Source organism: Lissotriton vulgaris, chromosome 7, assembly GCF_964263255.1.
Source record: "Lissotriton vulgaris chromosome 7, aLisVul1.2, whole genome shotgun sequence".
Taxonomy (NCBI): domain Eukaryota; kingdom Metazoa; phylum Chordata; class Amphibia; order Caudata; family Salamandridae; genus Lissotriton; species Lissotriton vulgaris.
The window spans coordinates 1,288,225,851-1,288,240,192 of NC_141695.1; the positions used below are offsets into that span (position 1 = coordinate 1,288,225,851).

At 44.8% G+C, this 14,342-nt stretch overlaps 3 non-coding genes across 3 annotated transcripts; all 3 read right to left on the reverse strand.

The window, feature by feature from the left end:
* Positions 1–8,256: 8,256 nt before the first annotated feature.
* On the reverse strand, positions 8,257–8,562 carry LOC147703472 (Nuclear RNase P). Its single transcript, XR_015298555.1, has one exon.
* Positions 8,563–10,983: 2,421 nt separating this feature from the next.
* On the reverse strand, positions 10,984–11,282 carry LOC147703473 (Nuclear RNase P). Its single transcript, XR_015298620.1, has one exon.
* Positions 11,283–13,702: 2,420 nt separating this feature from the next.
* On the reverse strand, positions 13,703–14,008 carry LOC147703474 (Nuclear RNase P). Its single transcript, XR_015298549.1, has one exon.
* Positions 14,009–14,342: the final 334 nt, after the last annotated feature.

The following is a 14,342-nucleotide window of genomic DNA, read 5'->3' on the forward strand; positions in this document are numbered from 1 at the left end:
ACTGTCACTGTAGCCATAAAAACATGATGCAAAATAGCACAAAAAAGCAACACTTTGATTGAAAATGTTAGTCTCTCTCACACAAGGATCAATGCTCATTTGCATATTGCATCATTCACATTCAGCCTCATTTACATGCAAATCTGAAGAGTGGTTCACATTTAATGCTAATGGATAGGCAGAGATTAGTAGTCTAGCTTCCGGAAATATCTCTCAAGATAAATTCTTTTTTTTTTTTTTTTTTTTTTTGGAAAACCTTTATTTACTGAAACAAAGTACACCTGCTATTTAGCCGTACATCCCGGAGGCTAGGCAGCATGGTAAAGCAGTTCAGGAATATGCACAAAACAGAAAAAGGAACAATCAGGTTTAATTTTATAAATTAAAGATGAACTCAGTGAACAAGAAGAATCTAAGAAAGACAAGAAAAGAGAGAAAAGGGAAGAAAGAAGAAAGAGGAAGAAGAAGATAAAGGTGGCAAGGCAAAGGAGCATAGAATAAACGGTAAGGCTCATATCCAGGGGGAATCGCGAGAGCAGCAGCATCACGAAATAACCAGGACAGGAAAGCAACCATACGAAAGGGGAGCACATTTCAGGAGGAATTCACGTGACATTTGGGTAAAAGGGGAAAACTACGGAGAGAGATGGACCTCCGGCTGAATTGTCTCTGGGGGCATGCAGATGTCACCCCTGTACGAATTCCAGGCCCCCCAGACCAGACACCACATTTTTGGCTTGCCCCGGGCCACATAAACAGTTTTCTCCCAAAGCATGCACCAGTCCATGTTAGTTTCCCAAATGCTAACAGTGGGGGGAGTCGGGGCACCCCATCTCTTGGCGATGTCCCTCTTAGCAACCATATTACCCAGGGTGACCCAGCGGGTCTGCGCAGTATTATAGTCATTCGGACCCCACACATTCAAAAGGCAATGTCGAGCCTCAGCAGGCAAAGTCACACCGGTCACATCTCTCATAACCGCATGCACTCGCTCCCAGTAGGAGGCGACAACAGGGCACTCCCAAAGTATGTGCATGAACGTGGCCGTCGCACCACATCCCCTCCTGCAGAGGCCATCCTGGGAGAGCCCCATACGAATCAACCTGGGGCCAGTGGCGTACACCCTGTGGAGCACCTTTAGCTGGACCAACCGCAACCTGGCAGAAATGGCCACCTCCCTGGGGGAGGAGACCGCTGACTGCCAGTCCTCGTCATCCAACTCAATTCCATCATTCACCCAGAGGTCTCGCACTTTCACCAACAAATCCACTCGCACGTTGAGAAGTTTCTTATAGGTCAGAGAGATGGCGCTATCCGGCATATGGCCGTCCAGCACTCTGTCCTCAAGAGGGGATGACTCGGGAACTTGCTCGCCCCCAGGCAAGTAGGTCGTGAGGGCGTGTCGTAGTTGCGCGTATCGGAAATAAGCTGTGGCCCCCAATTCAAATTCCGCCTGTAAGGCAGCAAGCGTCTTGAGAACCCCCTTGGACATGACATCCGCCACTTTGGAGATACCAATAAGGTCCCACCGGTCAAACCCCTTAGTATGCCACAATTTCCCCAATAAGTCGGAATCATAGAGGGGAGTAGCCATGGTGAGCCTATCTTTCCACCCCAGAGACTTAGTCACCGCCCTCCACAAGTGCACCGCAGTCCTGGTGGGACCAGTCAGTTTCCGGTCCAGAGATCTCGAGTACAGCGCCCTGTAGTACATCCCGTCGTTCATAAGCCAGTGATCCATGGCGTATCCCGGATTGACCGCCGGCCCATAGAAGCCATGATTAATGGCAGCTAACTGAGAGGCCCAATAATAGCGGCGTATGTCCGGCAATGCAATACCACCGTCGTACCATGGAATGGTTAATTTAGCGACGGCTATGCGCGGTCTGCCGTCCCACAACAATGCGCGCTGCAGGCTCTCATCTCCCCGAAGTATTTAGACGGCACCGGGTCCTGTGTGTTTTGAAGCGCATAAAGGAACCTCGGCAGGGACATCATCTTGAACAGCGCCGCATGGCCCAACAGGGACAGCGGCAGTCTCTTCCAACCCTCCACGTCTCGCCGAAGGCGCGCCAGAGGGGGGAGCAAGTTGTTAGCATACCGTATCCGGGCATCCGTTGAAATATAGATGCCCAGGTACTTGAAGCCCTGTTGCGAGACCTGTATGGCACAACCTCTAGGAAGACGCGGAGTGTCCCCATGCAGCACATATAAGTAGGACTTGGACCAATTAATGACCAGGCCCGAGTACCTACCAAAGGTACCCAGCACGTCAAATGTCACAATTAAAGACCGACAAGGGGAGGTGAGATACAGAAGAATGTCGTCTGCATAAAGCGAGATGCGATCCTCGAACCCGGGTGACCACTTGATACCAGCAATATCAGGGTGTCTGCGGATCCAGGCGGCCAGCGGCTCCAGCGCCAGGGCAAAGAGGAGTGGAGACAACGGAAAACCCTGTCTAGTACCTCTGCGCAAAGCGAAGGAGGCTGACAAGCGGCCGTTAACCGTCACATTGGCCATCGGGGAAGAATAAAGGAGCCGAACGCAGCTAATGAAGTCAGGGCCGAATCCAAATTTAGAAAGCACCGCCCAGAGGTAGTTCCACTCGAGCGAGTCGAACGCCATTGTCGCATCAAGCGAGGCAAGGACTGTTGGTTCACTGAGCTGGTGCGCTCGCGCCATGACAGCGTGAAGCCGTCGTAAGTTAAGGGCGGTGTTTCAATGAGGGATGAAACCAGACTGGTCTGGATGGACCAAGTCCGCAATCACGCCCACGAGCCGATTGGCCAGCAACTTCGCCAGAATTTTGGGCTCGGCGTTCAATAGGGAAATAGGACGGTACGACCTACAAAGGTCTCGAGGCTTCCCCTCCTTGTGTATGACCACGATGGTGGCCAGACGCTGGTCAAGCGGGAGTTCACCAGCGTCCCGAGCTGCCAGGAACATATTCCGCAAGGGCCCGGTGACAGTGTCCGCCTTGATTATGTACAGCTCCACTGGGAGACCGTTGGGCCCCGGGGCCTTCCCGGAGCGCAGCGATCTGATCACCAATGCCACCTCGTCCACCGTTATGCCACGGTCCATGTCCTCACGCTCAATGTCAGACAAGCAAGGCAGCTCAACCTCCTCCAAGAAGGAGGCCGAGTCGGATTCGGTCAGAGCGGAGACAGATGTATAAACCGTCTCAAAGTAGTCGGCAAACGCTGTGGCAATAGCAGGAGGGTCAGTAACCACCAGTCCATCATCACCCAGGATCTCGGGCACCACCCGAGAGGCCAGTTCCTTCTTGTCCAGCCAGGCAAGAAGCTTGCCCGTCTTGTCCCCGGCATCGTATATCCTCCCTTGCTGTTCCCTGCCCATCGCCTTGGCCGCATCCGTAGCAGTGGCTCTGTATTCCGACTGCTTCAGGGAGAGAGCATGGAGCAGCTCTGGTGTCGGTCCCGGCGCTAGCCGAGAAGTCAAGTCCTCAATGTCGGACTCCAACCGCACCAAGTCCTCATCCCGCCGTCTGCGCACCTCGGCTATCAAGGAGAATGCCTCCCCCTAAGGACAGTTTTGAAGGCCTCCCAAAGGGAAACGGCCGACGCCACCGAGCCCGTATTCTCGGTGAAATACAGGTCGATGGCTTTAGCAAGGAGGTCTCGAGTCTTAGGGTTGCGAAAATACCAGGGGTTGACCGGCGCCACCCTAGTCGCCGCCACAATGCCAAAGTCAAACGTCACCCAAACCGGAGAGTGATCCGAGATACCCCTGGCCATGAGACGAGCACTAGAAACAGACTGTGCCTGAGCCGACGGCGTCAGAATGTAATCAATGCGAGAGAGACTACCATGAGCCCCAGAATGGAAAGTGTATTGTCGTTGCGCGGGATGTAAAAGTCGCCAGCAATCAGTGAAGCCCATGGTGCTCATGAAGTCCGGGAGCCATGACTGTGTACCACGAAGATCTCTGGACGGGAAACGATCCAATGTGCCCGAAACAACAGAATTGAGGTCCCCACCCAGTATCAGCAGCCCCTCCGTGAGACCCAAAATGGCTCCACCAAGATCCTGGAAGGTAGCCGCTTGCAGCCCTGGGGGGACATAAACCGAAACCAAAACCAGGGTGCGCCCCTCCCACCTGCTCACCACGGCTACATAGCGGCCCCTATCATCCACCAGCGTGGACTCCACCTCCAGGGGGAGAGACATGCGCACCATTATCCCCACCCCTCGGGTCCCGGTAGAGAACCCGGAATGGGCCACCATTTTGAACCCCTTCCTATTCAGAGCCTTGCAAGTGTTGCCAATAAGATGAGTCTCCTGCAGGAGTACGATGTCCGGAACACACCGTTTGAGCATTTGAATCACAACACCGCGTTTAATACGGTCCCCCAACCCATTCACGTTCCAACTGAGTACATTTAAAGTCTTACCCCCCATCATCAATGATGTCCCGTCCCAGCCATCCCACCCAGAAAGCAGCCACCGAAATGATGAATGCAAAACAGTAATACCTTAGCCATAAGAAAAGTAAGGGAAAAAGAGCAAAAAGAGAGCACGCAACCCAACTACCCCCCACCCTGCACCCCTGCATTAGACTAGAAGCCTGTCGCCCCTTAAAACTAACCTACAAAAAGCCCCCAGAGGAGAAAGGAGACATCCTATCACCCTCCGTCACCCTCCAAGTTGAGAAAACAGAAGAAGTGAAAAAGAAAAAACAAGTGTCAGTTATAGATGCCGTCCCAGCATCCCGCCCAGAAAGAAGCCAGCATTATAAAGTTTATTCCTGGGAACCTGGACCTCCTGATGCCCCCTCCGACTGGTCTTCTGGAGTAGTCCGCCGCTGGGGCAAAGTGTCCAACCAGTCTCCTGCAGCATCCGGTAAATCGAAGAACACCGTCCGATCGCCATGTTCAATGCGCAGTTTCGCCGGGTAAAGCATAGAGTACCTCAGCCCCAGCTCCCTCAGCCGCCGTTTCACACCCATAAAACTCTGACGGCATTTCTGGACGGCCTGGGTGAAGTCGGGGAAGAAGTTAATGTCTGCGTTCTGAAATCGTAGTGGGCCGCCTCTCCTCGACGCTTGCAAGATGGCATCACGGTCCCGGTAATTGAACAGTCTAGCAATGATGGGGTGCGGGGGCGCACCCAGCTTTGGTTGGCCACCGGGTAGTCTGTGGGCCCTCTCAACCGAAATGAATTTACTCAAGCCACCCGGCATCAATTGCTTCTCCACCAAATCCTTCTTGAACAAGTCCGCTGCCTCCTCCTCCGCTCCCTCCGGTACACCTGTAATACGGACGTTCTGGCGCCGTGCCCGTCCCTCAAAATCGTCCAGCCGGCGAGCAAGTGTCACATTAGCCGCCTTTAAGTCCCGTACCTCGGTCTGCACGTCCGACATATCAGAAGTCAAACTCTACGTCTTAATGTCGAGTGACTTAACCCTGTTGTTGGTTTTGCCGAGGTCGGCCCTGATAAGGTTAAGCTCAATCTTGAGGGTATCCACCTTGCTGGACAGCGCTTCGTGTTGGCTATGCATCTCAGCCTTCACGCCAGCTATGGCTCCCATCACGTCCCGGAGGGTGGGTTCCGTATCTTCTGGGAACACGTCTTGCTGCGAATCTTTGGTATGGCCCGATGATCCCGGCGATCCCTTGGAGTGGGAGAAGCGCTCAGGGATGGTGGATTGCGATTGGATGGGTTTTTTGCTGACCCTCGGGGGCTTCCCTTTGTCTGAATCTCCTCTGCCCGCCATGTTGGGCAACTAAGTCAATGCGATCCAGAGGGGCAGGCCAACCACGCCACCACCACGCCGATCGGAGAAACAGTACGCTTCACCCCTCGCAGGAAAAGGCCGGCTGCCAGAGTGACCAACAGGACCACCGGATCTAGCAATTACGTCAGGTCAGCCCGAAGTACACCGAGGCGGACCCCGTCACAGTCCCAACAATGCCAGGCTACCATGGCGTCGTCCCCAGTCGGCTTCAAGACGGCGTAACTCGGTCCAGGAAACTCGGATTTTCAATCTGAGAACGGGTGCTGCTTCAGCATCAACACCACTGTTGATTCCCACCGTCGTGGGACAGGATAGCTAGCAGGATTAATACGGAGGATCGTAGGGTCTTCGGAGCTCCGAGCTCACGCGGCCATCTTGGCTGCCCGCTAAGCTCCTCCCCCCAAGATAAATTCTTGATGCTATTTGGCACTTATTAAAAGAAGAGCCAGATCACAGTAACTTCAATTGAAGTATGTCTACTATTTGATAGTATATTAAAAAGGTACTTAAATGATTTCTTTAAATTTGTTAGCAGTTGTGAAACTGCTTACCATCATTTCTCTGATTTTCTGTTTACTCTAAGCAAATTACCAGCTATATTTTTGAATTGATGAAAACCATGGGGACGGCAGCCAGGCTAAATCTTGGTGTTTATTTACAGGGTAATGTTATGTCCTTGGTACATTGTGATCTGCTCGGCATGCCCTTGGTTCTGTAGGGGGTCATGACCGCAGTGCTTTTATAGACTAGAGCGGGAGTGGGGCATCAGTGCAGCAATGTCTTCTGCTCAGGCTAAATCACGGAAGACTCAGAAGTTGACAAGTAGGCAGATGGCCATTTAACTACCTTCCACAGCACTTTAAACTGTCAGAAGAATTCCACATGCATGAGCATTGACCTTTCAATTAAAGTACACTTCAGCTCTGTCCTAGACGCCTTAAAAATAGGTTCATTCAAAGATCTGTTTAGCTTCCCATTACTTCTTCTTCTCTAATTACGGTGCCTTTCCATCTCCACTCTACAAATTAAGACTCAGTAGAAATGCTGCCCTGGTATAGAGATTCTATTCTCAATTAATCGCACATCGTCAGACTCAGGAGAATCACCACCTGCTGTCATTCATTTTTATTTCATTCCAGCTCCAATTAATGCAACTAAAGATTTAACTTTGCTTATGTTTATATTCAACATTCCTAATGCCACCAAATCTCCATTAGTTAGAGCTTTTCCTGACCCTCCATGACTATATTTTTTTGACCTGCTTGTAAAATTCCTCCTTTAGCTGCTATTCACGGAGAACTTCTTAATTCTCTTTTGGACTATTATTCGTCACTGTCCACCTGGACGTTTGCCAGTTTTCTGCATTGGTCTCTTCTTGCTTTGGATACTGCTCTGAGGTGAATATCTATTCCTGTGAGATTTGCATTACAAATGCTGTAAAACATGAAAATACAGACATTCTAAATCCTTTCTCATTTAGGACTTCTACTTGACTCATAAAATCTTCCAACTCTTTGATATTTGAAGCCTGTTATTGCTGCATCCTAGCTCCATATTCCAAACTGTATATATTGTGAACCTGATACCCTCCATATCCAGTTGCATTGTGCAATTGATGCTCTCACTGCTTACCTTTCTTTAGACCTGGTTGTTGGTCCATTACTTGTCACTCTGCAGGATACTTTGATAATTGGCTGGATATGTACTTATGTACAGTTCTGAGTTTTTAAAGAAGTTAGTGGCTGACCGGCTATACCAAATCTTATGAAATAAATAATGGGGAGCTCATCTTGAAAGTTGGAGAAAATACTACACATGTTAAGTCTCATGCCTAATAGAGGTGGAAACTGTTGTCTGAAAAGTCCCTGATGTCAAGAATTTAGAAGTGAATGCCAGGAAATATGTTTGAAATACTAATAGACAATTGAAACAGAATTTAGCATTTTTTGTAGAAAGGGAAAAATAGACATTTTAAACTTAAAAAATTCAGTTTATAGTGCGTTATTGCACATGGTCAATAAGCAAACATGTCCTAAAATGGAGGGCGATTGTCTGAATTGTTGCCAAATGTTCAGTTTTGTGAAAAAGTTCCTTTTATTTTGGATGCAACTCAGAAAAAATGGTTGAAATAAAGACTTTATTATGATTGACACAGTACATTTCAGGCACACTAAACATGCGTTCTGTAGTATTTTGATTGATCTCTGCATTGACAGTGTTTGAAATTGACGTATATGCTGTGTATTACAGGATGGATACACAATCAATGTCCAGTGCATTGATGAAGTGAGTGGAAAATTGTCTGAATTTTGGTGAAGAATATATCTTGGAAAAAGCTACGAAAGCATGCTGTTGAGATCATTATGATATGAGATCTATTCAGTGTTTATGTTTGATGACAACAAAGAAGTACTTTGAAGAAAAGCACTGTTAGTCGTTTTTTCTTAGCACTTACAGTATAGTGTGTGATGCATATTCAATTTAGGAAAAAATATGAGCAGATGAAGAGTAGTCTGAATTGGGTAATGAGACATTGTCTCATCTCAACCATTGCACTCAGCCAAGCCAACCACAAGCCACTTTCAATACCAGGAGAACAGCATCAGCTGACTGGGAATCAGAAACTTGGCCCAGCACAACCTCTTTTGCAGCAGCTGCCAGCCACAGGTTTCTGGTTGCTTGTTCTCCTTGCTCAGGAGATCCCTGCTAGGAAGGTGACTAGCTCTTGTCTCAGAACTTTCCAAAGGTGAGGGAGTAACAAATGCACTCAGCCAGTGACCTCTATGTTGAGCTTCCTCTGCTCTAATGCTCAAACTCATCAATGCAGTATATATATGTTAGTTTTCAGGTTACTCACACTCATTGGGTGAGCATGACGGGAATTTGATTCATCTCATTTGCAGCACTACTGTCACTGTAGCCATAAAAACATGAAGCAAAATAGCACAAAAAAGCAACACTTTGATTGAAAATTTTAGTCTCTCTCACACAAGGATCAATGCTCATTTGCATATTGCATCATTCACAGTCAGCCTCATTTACATGCAAAACTGAAGAGTGGTTCATATTTAATGCTAATGGATAGGCAGTGATTAGTAGTCTAGCTTCAGGAAATATCTCTTAAGATAAATTCTTGATGATATTTGGCACTTATTAAAAGAAGAGCCAGATCACAGTAACTTCAATTGAAGTATGTCTACTATTTGATAGTATATTAAAAAGGTACTTAGGTGATTTCTTTAAATTTGTTAGCAGTTGTGAAACTGCTTACCATCATTTCTCTGATTTTCTGTTTACTCTAAGTAAATTACCAGCCATATTTTTGAATTGATGAAAACAATGGGAAAGGCATCCAGGCTAAATCTTGGTGTTTCTTTACAGGGTAATGTTATGTCCTTGGTACATTGTGATCTGCACAGCGTGCCCTTGCGTTCTTCAGGGGGTCATGACCGCAGTGCTTTTGTAGACTAGAGCGGGAGTGGGGCATCAGTGCAGCAATGTCTTCTGCTCAGGCTAAATCACTGAAGACTCAGAAGTTGACAAGTAGGCAGATGGCCATTTAACTGCACTCCACAGCACTGTAAACTGTCAGAAGAATTCCACATGCATGAACTTTTACCTTTCAATTAAAGTACACTTCAGCTCTGTCCTGGACACCTTAAAAATAGGTTCATTCAAAGATCTGTTTAGCTTCCCATTACTTCTTCTTCTCTAATTAGGATGCCTTTCCATCTCCACCCGACAAATTAAGACTCAGTAGAAATGCTGCCCTGGTTCAGAGATTCTATTCTCAATTATTCGCACATCGTTAGACTCAGGAGAATCACCACCTGCTGTCATTCATTTTTATTTCATTCCAGCTCCAATTAACGCAACTAAAGATTTAACTTTGCTTATGTTTATATTCAACATTCCTAATGCCACCAAATCTCCATTAGTTAGAGCTTTTCCTGCCCCTCCATGCCTATATTTGTTTGACCTGCTTGTAAAATTCCTCCTTTAGCTGCTATTCACTGAGAACTTCTTAATTCTCTTTTGGACTATTATTCGTCACTGTCCTCCTGGACATTTGCCAGTTTTCTGCATTGGTCTCTTCTTCCGTTGTGCTTTGGATACTACTCTGAGGTGAATATCTATTCCTTTGAGATTTGCATTACAAATGCTGTAAAACATGAAAATACAGACAATCTAAATCATTTCTCATTTAGGACTTCTACTTGCCCCATAAAATCTTCCAACTCTTTGATATTTGAAGCCTTTTATTGCTGCATCCTAGCTCCATATTCCAAACTGTATATATTGTGAACCTGATACCCTCCATATCCAGTTGCATTGTGCCATTGATGCTCTCACTGCTTACCTCTCTTCAGACGTGGTTGTTGGTCCATGACTTGACAGTCTCCAGGATACTTTGATAATTGGCTGGATATGTTCTTATGTACAGTTCTGAGTTGTTAAAGAAGTTAGTGGCTGACCGGCTATACCAAATCTTATGAGATAAATAATGGGGAGCTCATCTTGAAAGTTGGAGAAAATACTACACATGTTAAGTCTCATGCCTAATAGAGGTGGAAACTGTTGTCTGAATAGTCCCTGATGTCAAGAATTTAGAAGTGAATGCCAGGAAATATGTTTGAAATACTAATAGACAATTGAAACAGAATTTAGCATTTTTTGTAGAAAGGGAAAAATAGATGTTTAAAACTTACAAAATTCAGTTTATAGTGCGTTATTGCACATGGTCAATAAGCAAACATGTCCTAAAATGGAGGGCGATTGTCTGAATTGTTGCCAAATGTTCAGTTTTGTGAAAAAGTTCCTTTTATTTTGGATGCAACTCAGAAAAAAATGTTGAAAGAAAGACTTTATTATGATTGACACAGTACATTTCAGGCACACTAAACATGTGTTCTGTAGTATTTTGATTTATATCTGCATTGACAGTGTTTGAAATTGACGTATATGCTGTGTATTACAGTATGGATACACAATCAATGTCCAGTGCATTGATGAAGTGATTGGAAAATTGTCTGAATTTTGGTGAAGAATATATCTTGGAAAAAGCTACGAAAGCATGCTGTTGAGATCATTATGATATGAGATCTATTCAGTGTTTCTGTTTGATGACAACAAAGTAGTACTGGAAGAAAAGCACTGTTAGTCATTTTTTCTTAGCACTTACAGTATAGTGTGTGATGCATATTCAATTTAGGAAAAAATATGAGCAGATGAAGAGTAGTCTGAATTGGGTAATGAGACATTGTCTCATCTCAACCAATGCACTCAGCCAAGCCAACCACAAGCCACTTTCAATACCAGGAGAACAGCACCAGCTGACTGGGAATCAGAAACTTGGCCCAGCACAACCTCTTTTGCAGCAGCTGCCAGCCACAGGTTTCTTGTTCTCCTTGCTCAGGAGATCCCTACTAGGAAGGTGACTAGCTCTTGTCTCAGACCTTTCCAAAGGTGAGGGAGTATCAAATGCACTCAGCCAGTGACCTCTATGTTGAGCTTCCTCTGCTCTAATGCTCAAACTCATCAGTGCAGTATATATATGTTAGTTTTCAAGTTACTCACACTCATAGGGTGAGCATGACAGGAATTTGATTCATCTCGTTTGCAGCACTACTGTCACTGTAGCCATAAAAACATGATGCAAAATAGCACAAAAAAGCAACACTTTGATTGAAAATGTTAGTCTCTCTCACACAAGGATCAATGCTCATTTGCATATTGCATCATTCACATTCAGCCTCATTTACATGCAAATCTGAAGAGTGGTTCACATTTAATGCTAATGGATGGGTAGAGATTAGTAGTCTAGCTTCAGGAAATATCTCTCAAGATAAATTCTTGATGATATTTGGCACTTATTAAAAGAAGAGCCAGATCACTGTAACTTCAATTGAAGTATGTCTACTATTTGATAGTATATTAAAAAGGTACTTAGATGATTTCTTTTAATTTGTAAGCAGTTGTGAAACTGCTTACCATCATTTCTCTGATTTTCTGTTTACTCTAAGCAAATTACCAGCTATATTTTTTAATTGATGAAAACCATGGGGACGGCAGCCAGGCTAAATCTTGGTGTTTCTTTACAGGGTAATGTTCTGTCCATGGTACATTGTGATCTGCTCGGCATGCCCTTGGTTCTTTAGGGGGTCATGACCGCAGTGCTTTTATAGACTAGAGCGGGAGTGGGGCATCAGTGCAGCAATGTCTTCTGCTCAGGCTAAATCACGGAAGACTCAGAAGTTGACAAGTAGGCAGATGGCCAATTAACTACCTTCCACAGCATTGTAAACTGTCAGAAGAATTCCACATGCATGAGCATTGACCTTTCAATTAAAGTACACTTCAGCTCTGTCCTAGACGCCTTAAAAATAGGTTCATTCAAAGATCTGTTTAGTTTCCCATTACTTCTTCTTCTCTAATTACGGTGCCTTTCCATCTCCACCCGACAAATTAAGACTCAGTAGAAATGCTGCCCTGGTATAGAGATTCTATTCTCAATTAATCGCACATCGTCAGACTCAGGAGAATCCCCACCTGCTGTCATTCATTTTTATTTCATTCCAGCTCCAATTAATGCAACTAAAGATTTAACTTTGCTTATGTTTATATTCAGCATTCCTAATGCCACCAAATCTCCATTAGTTAGAGCTTTTCCTGCCCCTCCATGACTATATTTTTTTGACCTGCTTGTAAAATTCCTCCTTTAGCTGCTATTCACGGAGAACTTCTTAATTCTCTTTTGGACTATTATTCGTCACTGTCCTCCTGGACGTTTGCCAGTTTTCTGCATTGGTCTCTTCTTCCGTTGTGCTTTGGATACTGCTCTGAGGTGAATATCTATTCCTTTGAGATTTGCATTACAAATGCTGTAAAACATGAAAATACAGACATTCTAAATCCTTTCTCATTTAGGACTTCTACTTGCCTCATAAAATCTTCCAACTCTTTGATATTTGAAGCCTGTTATTGCTGCATTCTAGCTCCATATTCCAAACTGTATATATTGTGAACCTGATACCCTCCATATCCAGTTGCATTGTGCCATTGATGCTCTCACTGCTTACCTTTCTTTAGACCTGGTTGTTGGTCCATGACTTGTCACTCTGCAGGATACTTTGATAATTGGCTGGATATGTACTTATGTACAGTTCTGAGTTTTTAAAGAAGTTAGTGGCTGACCGGCTATACCAAATCTTATGAGATAAATAATGGGGAGCTCATCTTGAAAGTTGGAGAAAATACTACACATGTTAAGTCTCATGCCTAATAGAGGTGGAAACTGTTGTCTGAATAGTTCCTGATGTCAAGAATTTAAAAGTGAATGCCAGGAAATGTGTTTGAAATACTAATAGACAATTGAAACAGAATTTAGCATTTTTTGTAGAAAGGGAAAAATAGATGTTTTAAACTTACAAAATTCAGTTTATAGTGCGTTATTGCACATGGTCAATAAGCAAACATGTCCTAAAATGGAGGGCGATTGTCTGAATTGTTGCCAAATGTTCAGTTTTGTGAAAAAGTTCCTTTTATTTTGGATGCGACTCAGAAAAAAAAGTTGAAAGAAAGACTTTATTATGATTGACACAGTACATTTCAGGCACACTAAACATATGTTCTCTAGTATTTTGATTGATCTCTGCATTGACAGTGTTTGAAATTGACGTATATGCTGTGTATTACAGGATGGATACACAATCAATGTCCAGTGCATTGATGAAGTGAGTGGAAAATTGTCTGAATTTTGGTGAAGAATATATCCTGGAAAAAGCTACGAAAGCATGCTGTTGAGATCATTATGATATGAGATCTATTCAGTGTTTTTGTTTGATGACAACAAAGTGGTACTGGAAGAAAAGCACTGTTGGTCATTTTTTCTTAGCACTTACAGTATAGTGTGTGATGCATATTCAATTTAGGAAAAAATATGAGCAGATGAAGAGTAGTCTGAATTGGGTAATGAGACATTGTCTCATCTCAACCATTGCACTCAGCCAAGCCAACCACAAGCCACTTTCAATACCAGGAGAACTGCATCAGCTGACTGGGAATCAGAAACTTGGCCCAGCACAACCTCTTTTGCAGCAGCTGCCAGCCACAGGTTTCTGGTTGCTTGTTCTCCTTGCTCAGGAGATCCCTGCTAGGAAGGTGACTAGCTCTTGTCTCAGACCTTTCCAAAGGTGAGGGAGTAACAAATGCACTCAGCCAGTGACCTCTATGTTGAGCTTCCTCTGCTCTAATGCTCAAACTCATCATTGCAGTATATATATGTTAGTTTTCAAGTTACTCACACTCATAGGGTGAGCATGACGGGAATTTGATTCATCTCGTTTGCAGCACTACTGTCACTGTAGCCATAAAAACATGATGCAAAATAGCACAAAAAAGCAACACTTTGATTGAAAATGTTAGTCTCTCTCACAAAAGGATCAATGCTCATTTGCATATTGCATCATTCACATTCAGCCGCATTTACATGCAAATCTGAAGAGTGGTTCTTATTTAATGCTAATGGATAGGCAGAGATTAGTAGTCTAGCTTCAGGAAATATCTCTCAAGATAAATTCTTG